Genomic DNA, 15,814 nt, shown 5'->3' on the forward strand with positions numbered 1-15,814 from the left:
TCGTTTCTGAAAACTATAATTGCTTATTTGAAGAGTTTTACCACAATTAGTGAGAGTTCCTACAACTATAAACTTGAATAGACAGCATTGTAACTTATTCACATAGAAAACGCCAGAGAAATTCGGCCTCCAATTATAAACATAAACAGTATAGTCCTCACTTACAGTCTTTCTACACAAGTTTTGAGCTGTATAAACCTAATTCCTAATATTTGAAAGCAAATTTAAGTGAAAACGCTTCCTAATGTCGCTGGAGTTGTAAATATTTTCACTTTTCGAGTCATTTCCGAACATTCCACTGGTAACCTCCGTGATTGAAAATGGCAGGAAATGTAGTAAGAACCTATTTCCTTTTATTTCAAGTGTTTCTTACAGGTTTTTAATGATCTCTGGAAACTATAATTGCGTATTTGAAGAGTTTTACCACAATTAGTGAGAGTTCCTACAAGTATATAGTCCAATCGTCAGCATTGTAACTTATTCACACAGAAAACGCCAGAGAAATTCGGCCTCCAATTATAAACATAAACAGTATCGTCCTTACTTAGAGTGTTTCTAAACAAATTTTGAGCTGTATAACCCTGAATTCCTAACATTTGAAAGCAAATTGTACTGAAAACGCTCCCTAAAGTAACCGGAGTTGTAAATATTATCAGTTTTCTGGTCATTTCCAAACTTTCCACTGGTAACCTCCGTGATTGAAAATGGCAGGAAACGTAGTAAGAACCTATTTCCTTTTATTTCAAGTGTTTCTTACAGGTTTTTAATGATCTGTGGAAACTATAATTGCGTATTTAAAGAGTTTGACCAGAATTAGAGAGTTTTCCTACAACTATATAAAGGAATCGTCAGCATTTTAACTGATTCACACAGAAAACGCCAGAGAAATTCGGCCTCCTATTATAAACATAAACAGTATAGTCCTCACTTACAGTCTTTCTACACAAGTTTTGAGCTGTATAAACCTAATTCCTAATATTTGAAAGCAAATTCAAGTGAAAACGCTTCCTAAAGTAGCCGGAGTTGTAAATATTATCAGTTTTCTGGTCATTTCCGAACTTTCCACTGGTAACCTCCGTGATTGAAAATGGCAGGAAATGTAGTAAGGACCTATTTCCTTTTATTTCAAGTGTTTCTTACAAGTTTTTAATCATTTCCAGAAACTATAATTGTGTATTTGAAGAGTTTGTCCAGAATTAGAGAGTGTTCCTTCAACTATATACTGGAATCGTCAGAATTTTAACTGATTCACACAGAAAACGCGAGAGAAATTCGGCCTCCAATTATAAACATAAAGAGTATCGTCCTTACTTACAGTGTTTCTAAACAAATTTTGAGCTGTATAACCCTGAATTCCTAACATTTGAAAGCAAATTGTACTGAAAACGCTCCCTAAAGTAACCGGAGTTGTAAATATTATCAGTTTTCTTGTCATTTCCAAGCTTTGCACTGGTAATCTCCATGAATGAAAATGGCAGAAAATGTAGTATGAATCTATTTCCTTTTATTTCAAGTGTTTCTTACAAGTTTTTAATCGTTTCTGAAAACTATAATTGCTTATTTGAAGAGTTTTACCACAATTAGTGAGAGTTCCTACAACTATAAACTTGAATAGACAGCATTGTAACTTATTCACACAGAAAATGCCAGAGAAATTCGGCCTCCAATTATAAACATAAACAGTATAGTCCTCACTTACAGTCTTTCTACACAAGTTTTGAGCTGTATAAACCTAATTCCTAATATTTGAAAGCAAATTTAAGTGAAAACGCTTCCTAATGTCGCTCGAGTTGTAAATATTTTCAGGTTTCGAGTCATTTCCGAACATTCCACTGGTAACCTCCGAATTTGAAAATGGCAGGAAATGTAGTAAGAACCTATTTCCTTTTATTTCAAGTGTTTCTTACAAGTTTTTAATCATTCCAGAAACTATAATTGTGTATTTGAAGAGTTTGTCCAGAATTAGAGAGTCTTCCTACAACTATATACTGGAATCGTCAGAATTTTAACTGATTCACACAGAAAACGCGAGAGAAATTCGGCCTCCAATTATAAACATGAACAGTATCGTCCTTACTTACAGTGTTTCTAAACAAATTTTGAGCTGTATAACCCTGAATTCCTAACATTTGAAAGCAAATTGTACTGAAAACGCTCCCTAAAGTTACCGGAGTTGTAAATATTATCAGTTTTCTGGTCATTTCCAAGCTTTCCACTGGTAATCTCCATGAATGAAAATGGCAGAAAATGTAGTATGAATCTATTTCCTTTTATTGCAAGTGTTTCTTACAAGTTTTTAATCGTTTCTGAAAACTATAATTGCTTATTTGAAGAGTTTTACCACAATTAGTGAGAGTTCCTACAACTATAAACTTGAATAGACAGCATTGTAACTTATTCACACAGAAAACGCCAGAGAAATTCGGCCTCCAATTATAAACATAAACAGTATAGTCCTCACTTACAGTCTTTCTACACAAGTTTTGAGCTGTATAAACCTAATTCCTAATATTTGAAAGCAAATTTAAGTGAAAACGCTTCCTAATGTCGCTGGAGTTGTAAATATTTTCAGTTTTCGAGTCATTTCCGAACATTCCACTGGTAACCTCCGTGATTGAAAATGGCAGGAAATGTAGTAAGAACCTATTTCCTTTTATTTCAAGTGTTTCTTACAGGTTTTTAATGATCTCTGGAAACTATAATTGCGTATTTAAAGAGTTTGACCAGAATTAGAGAGTGTTCCTACAACTATATAAAGGAATCATCAGCATTTTAACTGATTCACACAGAAAACGCCAGAGAATTTCGGCCTCCAATGACAAACATAAACAGTATAGTCCTCACTTACAGTCTTTCTACACAAGTTTTGAGCTGTATAAACCTAATTCCTAATATTTGAAAGCAAATTCAAGTGAAAACGCTTCCTAAAGTAGCCGGAGTTGTAAATATTATCAGTTTTCTGGTCATTTCCGAACTTTCCACTGGTAACCTCCGTGATTGAAAATGGCAGGAAATGTAGTAAGGACCTATTTCCTTTTATTTCAAGTGTTTCTTACAAGTTTTTAATCATTTCCAGAAACTATAATTGTGTATTTGAAGAGTTTGTCCAGAATTAGAGAGTCTTCCTACAACTATATACTGGAATCGTCAGAATTTTAACTGATTCACACAGAAAACGCGAGAGAAATTCGGCCTCCAATTATAAACATGAACAGTATCGTCCTTACTTACAGTGTTTCTAAACAAATTTTGAGCTGTATAACCCTGAATTCCTAACATTTGAAAGCAAATTGTACTGAAAACGCTCCCAAAAGTAACCGGAGTTGTAAATATTATCAGTTTTCTGGTCATTTCCAAGCTTTCCACTGGTAATCTCCATGAATGAAAATGGCAGAAAATGTAGTATGAATCTATTTCCTTTTATTTCAAGTGTTTCTTACAAGTTTTTAATCGTTTCTGAAAACTATAATTGCTTATTTGAAGAGTTTTACCACAATTAGTGAGAGTTCCTACAACTATAAACTTGAATAGACAGCATTGTAACTTATTCACACAGAAAACGCCAGAGAAATTCGGCCTCCAATTATAAACATAAACAGTATAGTCCTCACTTACAGTCTTTCTACACAAGTTTTGAGCTGTATAAACCTAATTCCTAATATTTGAAAGCAAATTTAAGTGAAAACGGTTCCTAATGTCGCTGGAGTTGTAAATATTTTCAGTTTTCGAGTCATTTCCGAACATTCCACTGGTAACCTCCGTGATTGAAAATGGCAGGAAATGTAGTAAGAACCTATTTCCTTTTATTTCAAGTGTTTCTTACAGGTTTTTAATGATCTCTGGAAACTATAATTGCGTATTTAAAGAGTTTGACCAGAATTAGAGAGTGTTCCTACAACTATATAAAGGAATCATCAGCATTTTAACTGATTCACACAGAAAACGCCAGAGAATTTCGGCCTCCAATGACAAACATAAACAGTATAGTCCTCACTTACAGTCTTTCTACACAAGTTTTGAGCTGTATAAACCTAATTCCTAATATTTGAAAGCAAATTCAAGTGAAAACGCTTCCTAAAGTAGCCGGAGTTGTAAATATTATCAGTTTTCTGGTCATTTCCGAACTTTCCACTGGTAACCTCCGTGATTGAAAATGGCAGGAAATGTAGTAAGGACCTATTTCCTTTTATTTCAAGTGTTTCTTACAAGTTTTTAATCATTTCCAGAAACTATAATTGTGTATTTGAAGAGTTTGTCCAGAATTAGAGAGTCTTCCTACAACTATATACTGGAATCATCAGAATTTTAACTGATTCACACAGAAAACGCGAGAGAAATTCGGCCTCCAATTATAAACATAAACAGTATCGTCCTTACTTACAGTGTTTCTAAACAAATTTTGAGCTGTATAACCCTGAATTCCTAACATTTGAAAGCAAATTGTACTGAAAACGCTCCCTAAAGTAACCGGAGTTGTAAATATTATCAGTTTTCTGGTCATTTCCAAGCTTTCCACTGGTAATCTCCATGAATGAAAATGGCAGAAAATGTAGTATGAATCTATTTCCTTTTATTTCAAGTGTTTCTTACAAGTTTTTAATCGTTTCTGAAAACTATAATTGCTTATTTGAAGAGTTTTACCACAATTAGTGAGAGTTCCTACAACTATAAACTTGAATAGACAGCATTGTAACTTATTCACACAGAAAACGCCAGAGAAATTCGGCCTCCAATTATAAACATAAACAGTATAGTCCTCACTTACAGTCTTTCTACACAAGTTTTGAGCTGTATAAACCTAATTCCTAATATTTGAAAGCAAATTCAAGTGAAAACGCTTCCTAAAGTAGCCGGAGTTGTAAATATTATCAGTTTTCTGGTCATTTCCGAACTTTCCACTGGTAACCTCCGTGATTGAAAATGGCAGGAAATGTAGTGAGGACCTATTTCCTTTTATTTCAAGTGTTTCTTACAAGTTTTTAATCATTTCCAGAAACTATAATTGCGTATTTAAAGAGTTTGACCAGAATTAGAGAGTGTTCCTACAACTATATAAAGGAATCATCAGCATTTTAACTGATTCACACAGAAAACGCCAGAGAATTTCGGCCTCCAATGACAAACATAAACAGTATAGTCCTCACTTACAGTCTTTCTACACAAGTTTTGAGCTGTATAAACCTAATTCCTAATATTTGAAAGCAAATTCAAGTGAAAACGCTTCCTAAAGTAGCCGGAGTTGTAAATATTATCAGTTTTCTGGTCATTTCCGAACTTTCCACTGGTAACCTCCGTGATTGAAAATGGCAGGAAATGTAGTGAGGACCTATTTCCTTTTATTTCAAGTGTTTCTTACAAGTTTTTAATCATTTCCAGAAACTATAATTGCGTATTTAAAGAGTTTGACCAGAATTAGAGAGTGTTCCTACAACTATATAAAGGAATCATCAGCATTTTAACTGATTCACACAGAAAACGCCAGAGAATTTCGGCCTCCAATGACAAACATAAACAGTATAGTCCTCACTTACAGTCTTTCTACACAAGTTTTGAGCTGTATAAACCTAATTCCTAATATTTGAAAGCAAATTCAAGTGAAAACGCTTCCTAAAGTAGCCGGAGTTGTAAATATTATCAGTTTTCTGGTCATTTCCGAACTTTCCACTGGTAACCTCCGTGATTGAAAATGGCAGGAAATGTAGTAAGGACCTATTTCCTTTTATTTCAAGTGTTTCTTACAAGTTTTTAATCATTTCCAGAAACTATAATTGTGTATTTGAAGAGTTTGTCCAGAATTAGAGAGTCTTCCTACAACTATATACTGGAATCATCAGAATTTTAACTGATTCACACAGAAAACGCGAGAGAAATTCGGCCTCCAATTATAAACATAAACAGTATCGTCCTTACTTACAGTGTTTCTAAACAAATTTTGAGCTGTATAACCCTGAATTCCTAACATTTGAAAGCAAATTGTACTGAAAACGCTCCCTAAAGTAACCGGAGTTGTAAATATTATCAGTTTTCTGGTCATTTCCAAGCTTTCCACTGGTAATCTCCATGAATGAAAATGGCAGAAAATGTAGTATGAATCTATTTCTTTTTATTTCAAGTGTTTCTTACAAGTTTTTAATCGTTTCTGAAAACTATAATTGCTTATTTGAAGAGTTTTACCACAATTAGTGAGAGTTCCTACAACTATAAACTTGAATAGACAGCATTGTAACTTATTCACACAGAAAACGCCAGAGAAATTCGGCCTCCAATTATAAACATAAACAGTATAGTCCTCACTTACAGTCTTTCTACACAAGTTTTGAGCTGTATAAACCTAATTCCTAATATTTGAAAGCAAATTCAAGTGAAAACGCTTCCTAAAGTAGCCGGAGTTGTAAATATTATCAGTTTTCTGGTCATTTCCGAACTTTCCACTGGTAACCTCCGTGATTGAAAATGGCAGGAAATGTAGTGAGGACCTATTTCCTTTTATTTCAAGTGTTTCTTACAAGTTTTTAATCATTTCCAGAAACTACAATTGCGTATTTAAAGAGTTTGACCAGAATTAGAGAGTGTTCCTACAACTATATAAAGGAATCATCAGCATTTTAACTGATTCACACAGAAAACGCCAGAGAATTTCGGCCTCCAATGACAAACATAAACAGTATAGTCCTCACTTACAGTCTTTCTACACAAGTTTTGAGCTGTATAAACCTAATTCCTAATATTTGAAAGCAAATTCAAGTGAAAACGCTTCCTAAAGTAGCCGGAGTTGTAAATATTATCAGTTTTCTGGTCATTTCCGAACTTTCCACTGGTAACCTCCGTGATTGAAAATGGCAGGAAATGTAGTAAGGACCTATTTCCTTTTATTTCAAGTGTTTCTTACAAGTTTTTAATCATTCCAGAAACTATAATTGTGTATTTGAAGAGTTTGTCCAGAATTAGAGAGTCTTCCTACAACTATATACTGGAATCGTCAGAATTTTAACTGATTCACACAGAAAACGCGAGAGAAATTCGGCCTCCAATTATAAACATGAACAGTATCGTCCTTACTTACAGTGTTTCTAAACAAATTTTGAGCTGTATAACCCTGAATTCCTAACATTTGAAAGCAAATTGTACTGAAAACGCTCCCTAAAGTAACCGGAGTTGTAAATATTATCAGTTTTCTGATCATTTCCAAGCTTTCCACTGGTAATCTCCATGAATGAAAATGGCAGAAAATGTAGTATGAATCTATTTCCTTTTATTTCAAGTGTTTCTTACAAGTTTTTAATCGTTTCTGAAAACTATAATTGCTTATTTGAAGAGTTTTACCACAATTAGTGAGAGTTCCTACAACTATAAACTTGAATAGACAGCATTGTAACTTATTCACACAGAAAACGCCAGAGAAATTCGGCCTCCAATTATAAACATAAACAGTATAGTCCTCACTTACAGTCTTTCTACACAAGTTTTGAGCTGTATAAACCTAATTCCTAATATTTGAAAGCAAATTTAAGTGAAAACGCTTCCTAATGTCGCTGGAGTTGTAAATATTTTCAGTTTTCGAGTCATTTCCGAACATTCCACTGGTAACCTCCGTGATTGAAAATGGCAGGAAATGTAGTAAGAACCTATTTCCTTTTATTTCAAGTGTTTCTTACAGGTTTTTAATGATCTCTGGAAACTATAATTGCGTATTTAAAGAGTTTGACAAGAATTAGAGAGTGTTCCTACAACTATATAAAGGAATCATCAGCATTTTAACTGATTCACACAGAAAACGCCAGAGAATTTCGGCCTCCAATGACAAACATAAACAGTATAGTCCTCACTTACAGTCTTTCTACACAAGTTTTGAGCTGTATAAACCTAATTCCTAATATTTGAAAGCAAATTCAAGTGAAAACGCTTCCTAAAGTAGCCGGAGTTGTAAATATTATCAGTTTTCTGGTCATTTCCGAACTTTCCACTGGTAACCTCCGTGATTGAAAATGGCAGGAAATGTAGTAAGGACCTATTTCCTTTTATTTCAAGTGTTTCTTACAAGTTTTTAATCATTTCCAGAAACTATAATTGTGTATTTGAAGAGTTTGTCCAGAATTAGAGAGTCTTCCTACAACTATATACTGGAATCATCAGAATTTTAACTGATTCACACAGAAAACGCGAGAGAAATTCGGCCTCCAATTATAAACATAAACAGTATCGTCCTTACTTACAGTGTTTCTAAACAAATTTTGAGCTGTATAACCCTGAATTCCTAACATTTGAAAGCAAATTGTACTGAAAACGCTCCCAAAAGTAACCGGAGTTGTAAATATTATCAGTTTTCTGGTCATTTCCAAGCTTTCCACTGGTAATCTCCATGAATGAAAATGGCAGAAAATGTAGTATGAATCTATTTCCTTTTATTTCAAGTGTTTCTTACAAGTTTTTAATCGTTTCTGAAAACTATAATTGCTTATTTGAAGAGTTTTACCACAATTAGTGAGAGTTCCTACAACTATAAACTTGAATAGACAGCATTGTAACTTATTCACACAGAAAACGCCAGAGAAATTCGGCCTCCAATTATAAACATAAACAGTATAGTCCACACTTACAGTCTTTCTACACAAGTTTTGAGCTGTATAAACCTAATTCCTAATATTTGAAAGCAAATTTAAGTGAAAACGCTTCCTAATGTCGCTGGAGTTGTAAATATTTTCAGTTTTCGAGTCATTTCCGAACATTCCACTGGTAACCTCCGTGATTGAAAATGGCAGGAAATGTAGTAAGAACCTATTTCCTTTTATTTCAAGTGTTTCTTACAGGTTTTTAATGATCTCTGGAAACTATAATTGCGTATTTAAAGAGTTTGACCAGAATTAGAGAGTGTTCCTACAACTATATAAAGGAATCATCAGCATTTTAACTGATTCACACAGAAAACGCCAGAGAATTTCGGCCTCCAATGACAAACATAAACAGTATAGTCCTCACTTACAGTCTTTCTACACAAGTTTTGAGCTGTATAAACCTAATTCCTAATATTTGAAAGCAAATTCAAGTGAAAACGCTTCCTAAAGTAGCCGGAGTTGTAAATATTATCAGTTTTCTGGTCATTTCCGAACTTTCCACTGGTAACCTCCGTGATTGAAAATGGCAGGAAATGTAGTAAGGACCTATTTCCTTTTATTTCAAGTGTTTCTTACAAGTTTTTAATCATTTCCAGAAACTATAATTGTGTATTTGAAGAGTTTGTCCAGAATTAGAGAGTCTTCCTACAACTATATACTGGAATCATCAGAATTTTAACTGATTCACACAGAAAACGCGAGAGAAATTCGGCCTCCAATTATAAACATAAACAGTATCGTCCTTACTTACAGTGTTTCTAAACAAATTTTGAGCTGTATAACCCTGAATTCCTAACATTTGAAAGCAAATTGTACTGAAAACGCTCCCTAAAGTAACCGGAGTTGTAAATATTATCAGTTTTCTGGTCATTTCCAAGCTTTCCACTGGTAATCTCCATGAATGAAAATGGCAGAAAATGTAGTATGAATCTATTTCCTTTTATTTCAAGTGTTTCTTACAAGTTTTTAATCGTTTCTGAAAACTATAATTGCTTATTTGAAGAGTTTTACCACAATTAGTGAGAGTTCCTACAACTATAAACTTGAATAGACAGCATTGTAACTTATTCACACAGAAAACGCCAGAGAAATTCGGCCTCCAATTATAAACATAAACAGTATAGTCCTCACTTACAGTCTTTCTACACAAGTTTTGAGCTGTATAAACCTAATTCCTAATATTTGAAAGCAAATTCAAGTGAAAACGCTTCCTAAAGTAGCCGGAGTTGTAAATATTATCAGTTTTCTGGTCATTTCCGAACTTTCCACTGGTAACCTCCGTGATTGAAAATGGCAGGAAATGTAGTGAGGACCTATTTCCTTTTATTTCAAGTGTTTCTTACAAGTTTTTAATCATTTCCAGAAACTATAATTGCGTATTTAAAGAGTTTGACCAGAATTAGAGAGTGTTCCTACAACTATATAAAGGAATCATCAGCATTTTAACTGATTCACACAGAAAACGCCAGAGAATTTCGGCCTCCAATGACAAACATAAACAGTATAGTCCTCACTTACAGTCTTTCTACACAAGTTTTGAGCTGTATAAACCTAATTCCTAATATTTGAAAGCAAATTCAAGTGAAAACGCTTCCTAAAGTAGCCGGAGTTGTAAATATTATCAGTTTTCTGGTCATTTCCGAACTTTCCACTGGTAACCTCCGTGATTGAAAATGGCAGGAAATGTAGTAAGGACCTATTTCCTTTTATTTCAAGTGTTTCTTACAAGTTTTTAATCATTTCCAGAAACTATAATTGTGTATTTGAAGAGTTTGTCCAGAATTAGAGAGTCTTCCTACAACTATATACTGGAATCATCAGAATTTTAACTGATTCACACAGAAAACGCGAGAGAAATTCGGCCTCCAATTATAAACATAAACAGTATCGTCCTTACTTACAGTGTTTCTAAACAAATTTTGAGCTGTATAACCCTGAATTCCTAACATTTGAAAGCAAATTGTACTGAAAACGCTCCCTAAAGTAACCGGAGTTGTAAATATTATCAGTTTTCTGGTCATTTCCAAGCTTTCCACTGGTAATCTCCATGAATGAAAATGGCAGAAAATGTAGTATGAATCTATTTCCTTTTATTTCAAGTGTTTCTTACAAGTTTTTAATCGTTTCTGAAAACTATAATTGCTTATTTGAAGAGTTTTACCACAATTAGTGAGAGTTCCTACAACTATAAACTTGAATAGACAGCATTGTAACTTATTCACACAGAAAACGCCAGAGAAATTCGGCCTCCAATTATAAACATAAACAGTATAGTCCTCACTTACAGTCTTTCTACACAAGTTTTGAGCTGTATAAACCTAATTCCTAATATTTGAAAGCAAATTCAAGTGAAAACGCTTCCTAAAGTAGCCGGAGTTGTAAATATTATCAGTTTTCTGGTCATTTCCGAACTTTCCACTGGTAACCTCCGTGATTGAAAATGGCAGGAAATGTAGTGAGGACCTATTTCCTTTTATTTCAAGTGTTTCTTACAAGTTTTTAATCATTTCCAGAAACTATAATTGCGTATTTAAAGAGTTTGACCAGAATTAGAGAGTGTTCCTACAACTATATAAAGGAATCATCAGCATTTTAACTGATTCACACAGAAAACGCCAGAGAATTTCGGCCTCCAATGACAAACATAAACAGTATAGTCCTCACTTACAGTCTTTCTACACAAGTTTTGAGCTGTATAAACCTAATTCCTAATATTTGAAAGCAAATTCAAGTGAAAACGCTTCCTAAAGTAGCCGGAGTTGTAAATATTATCAGTTTTCTGGTCATTTCCGAACTTTCCACTGGTAACCTCCGTGATTGAAAATGGCAGGAAATGTAGTAAGGACCTATTTCCTTTTATTTCAAGTGTTTCTTACAAGTTTTTAATCATTTCCAGAAACTATAATTGTGTATTTGAAGAGTTTGTCCAGAATTAGAGAGTCTTCCTACAACTATATACTGGAATCATCAGAATTTTAACTGATTCACACAGAAAACGCGAGAGAAATTCGGCCTCCAATTATAAACATAAACAGTATCGTCCTTACTTACAGTGTTTCTAAACAAATTTTGAGCTGTATAACCCTGAATTCCTAACATTTGAAAGCAAATTGTACTGAAAACGCTCCCTAAAGTAACCGGAGTTGTAAATATTATCAGTTTTCTGGTCATTTCCAAGCTTTCCACTGGTAATCTCCATGAATGAAAATGGCAGAAAATGTAGTATGAATCTATTTCCTTTTATTTCAAGTGTTTCTTACAAGTTTTTAATCGTTTCTGAAAACTATAATTGCTTATTTGAAGAGTTTTACCACAATTAGTGAGAGTTCCTACAACTATAAACTTGAATAGACAGCATTGTAACTTATTCACACAGAAAACGCCAGAGAAATTCGGCCTCCAATTATAAACATAAACAGTATAGTCCTCACTTACAGTCTTTCTACACAAGTTTTGAGCTGTATAAACCTAATTCCTAATATTTGAAAGCAAATTCAAGTGAAAACGCTTCCTAAAGTAGCCGGAGTTGTAAATATTATCAGTTTTCTGGTCATTTCCGAACTTTCCACTGGTAACCTCCGTGATTGAAAATGGCAGGAAATGTAGTAAGGACCTATTTCCTTTTATTTCAAGTGTTTCTTACAGGTTTTTAATGATCTCTGGAAACTATAATTGCGTATTTGAAGAGTTTTACCACAATTAGTGAGAGTTCCTACAACTATATAGTCCAATCGTCAGCATTGTAACTTATTCACACAGAAAACGCCAGAGAAATTCTGCCTCCAATTATAAACATAAACAGTATAGTCCTCACTTACAGTCTTTCTATGCAAGTTTTGAGCTGTATAAACCTAATTCCTAATATTTGAAAGCAAATTCAAGTGAAAACGCTTCCTAAAGTAGCCGGAGTTGTAAATATTATCAGTTTTCTGGTCATTTCCGAACTTTCCACTGGTAACCTCCGTGATTGAAAATGGCAGGAAATGTAGTAAGGACCTATTTCCTTTTATTTCAAGTGTTTCTTACAAGTTTTTAATCATTTCCAGAAACTATAATTGTGTATTTGAAGAGTTTGTCCAGAATTAGAGAGTGTTCCTACAACTATATACTGGAATCGTCAGAATTTTAACTGATTCACACAAAAACCGCGAGAGAAATTCGGCCTCCTATTATAAACATAAACAGTATCGTCCTTACATACAGTGTTTCTAAACAAATTTTGAGCTGTATAACCCTGAATTCCTAACATTTGAAAGCAAATTGTACTGAAAACGCTCCCTAAAGTAACCGGAGTTGTAAATATTATCAGTTTTCTGGTCATTTCCAAGCTTTCCACTGGTAATCTCCATGAATGAAAATGGCAGAAAATGTAGTATGAATCTATTTCCTTTTATTGCAAGTGTTTCTTACAAGTTTTTAATCGTTTCTTAAAACTATAATTGCTTATTTGAAGAGTTTTACCACAATTAGTGAGAGTTCCTACAACTATAAACTTGAATAGACAGCATTGTAACTTATTCACACAGAAAACGCCAGAGAAATTCGGCCTCCAATTATAAACATAAACAGTATAGTCCTCACTTACAGTCTTTCTACACAAGTTTTGAGCTGTATAAACCTAATTCCTAATATTTGAAAGCAAATTTAAGTGAAAACGCTTCCTAATGTCGCTGGAGTTGTAAATATTTTCAGTTTTCGAGTCATTTCCGAATATTCCACTGGTAACCTCCGTGATTGAAAATGGCAGGAAATGTAGTAAGAACCTATTTCCTTTTATTTCAAGTGTTTCTTACAGGTTTTTAATGATCTCTGGAAACTATAATTGCGTATTTAAAGAGTTTGACCAGAATTAGAGAGTGTTCCTACAACTATATAAAGGAATCATCAGCATTTTAACTGATTCACACAGAAAACGCCAGAGAATTTCGGCCTCCAATGACAAACATAAACAGTATAGTCCTCACTTACAGTCTTTCTACACAAGTTTTGAGCTGTATAAACCTAATTCCTAATATTTGAAAGCAAATTCAAGTGAAAACGCTTCCTAAAGTAGCCGGAGTTGTAAATATTATCAGTTTTCTGGTCATTTCCGAACTTTCCACTGGTAACCTCCGTGATTGAAAATGGCAGGAAATGTAGTAAGGACCTATTTCCTTTTATTTCAAGTGTTTCTTACAAGTTTTTAATCATTTCCAGAAACTATAATTGTGTATTTGAAGAGTTTGTCCAGAATTAGAGAGTCTTCCTACAACTATATACTGGAATCATCAGAATTTTTACTGATTCACACAGAAAACGCGAGAGAAATTCGGCCTCCAATTATAAACATAAACAGTATCGTCCTTACTTACAGTGTTTCTAAACAAATTTTGAGCTGTATAACCCTGAATTCCTAACATTTGAAAGCAAATTGTACTGAAAACGCTCCCTAAAGTAACCGGAGTTGTAAATATTATCAGTTTTCTGGTCATTTCCAAGCTTTCCACTGGTAATCTCCATGAATGAAAATGGCAGAAAATGTAGTATGAATCTATTTCCTTTTATTTCAAGTGTTTCTTACAAGTTTTTAATCGTTTCTGAAAACTATAATTGCTTATTTGAAGAGTTTTACCACAATTAGTGAGAGTTCCTACAACTATAAACTTGAATAGACAGCATTGTAACTTATTCACACAGAAAACGCCAGAGAAATTCGGCCTCCAATTATAAACATAAACAGTATAGTCCTCACTTACAGTCTTTCTACACAAGTTTTGAGCTGTATAAACCTAATTCCTAATATTTGAAAGCAAATTCAAGTGAAAACGCTTCCTAAAGTAGCCGGAGTTGTAAATATTATCAGTTTTCTGGTCATTTCCGAACTTTCCACTGGTAACCTCCGTGATTGAAAATGGCAGGAAATGTAGTAAGGACCTATTTCCTTTTATTTCAAGTGTTTCTTACAGGTTTTTAATGATCTCTGGAAACTATAATTGCGTATTTGAAGAGTTTTACCACAATTAGTGAGAGTTCCTACAACTATATAGTCCAATCGTCAGCATTGTAACTTATTCACACAGAAAACGCCAGAGAAATTCTGCCTCCAATTATAAACATAAACAGTATAGTCCTCACTTACAGTCTTTCTATGCAAGTTTTGAGCTGTATAAACCTAATTCCTAATATTTGAAAGCAAATTCAAGTGAAAACGCTTCCTAAAGTAGCCGGAGTTGTAAATATTATCAGTTTTCTGGTCATTTCCGAACTTTCCACTGGTAACCTCCGTGATTGAAAATGGCAGGAAATGTAGTAAGGACCTATTTCCTTTTATTTCAAGTGTTTCTTACAAGTTTTTAATCATTTCCAGAAACTATAATTGTGTATTTGAAGAGTTTGTCCAGAATTAGAGAGTCTTCCTACAACTATATACTGGAATCATCAGAATTTTAACTGATTCACACAAAAACCGCGAGAGAAATTCGGCCTCCTATTATAAACATAAACAGTATCGTCCTTACATACAGTGTTTCTAAACAAATTTTGAGCTGTATAACCCTGAATTCCTAACATTTGAAAGCAAATTGTACTGAAAACGCTCCCTAAAGTAACCGGAGTTGTAAATATTATCAGTTTTCTGGTCATTTCCAAGCTTTCCACTGGTAATCTCCATGAATGAAAATGGCAGAAAATGTAGTATGAATCTATTTCCTTTTATTGCAAGTGTTTCTTACAAGTTTTTAATCGTTTCTTAAAACTATAATTGCTTATTTGAAGAGTTTTACCACAATTAGTGAGAGTTCCTACAACTATAAACTTGAATAGACAGCATTGTAACTTATTCACACAGAAAACGCCAGAGAAATTCGGCCTCCAATTATAAACATAAACAGTATAGTCCTCACTTACAGTCTTTCTACACAAGTTTTGAGCTGTATAAACCTAATTCCTAATATTTGAAAGCAAATTTAAGTGAAAACGCTTCCTAATGTCGCTGGAGTTGTAAATATTTTCAGTTTTCGAGTCATTTCCGAACATTCCACTGGTAACCTCCGTGATTGAAAATGGCAGGAAATGTAGTAAGAACCTATTTCCTTTTATTTCAAGTGTTTCTTACAGGTTTTTAATGATCTCTGGAAACTATAATTGCGTATTTAAAGAGTTTGACCAGAATTAGAGAGTGTTCCTACAACTATATAAAGGAATCATCAGCATTTTAACTGATT

Source organism: Myotis daubentonii, chromosome X (assembly GCF_963259705.1).
Source record: "Myotis daubentonii chromosome X, mMyoDau2.1, whole genome shotgun sequence".
Taxonomy (NCBI): domain Eukaryota; kingdom Metazoa; phylum Chordata; class Mammalia; order Chiroptera; family Vespertilionidae; genus Myotis; species Myotis daubentonii.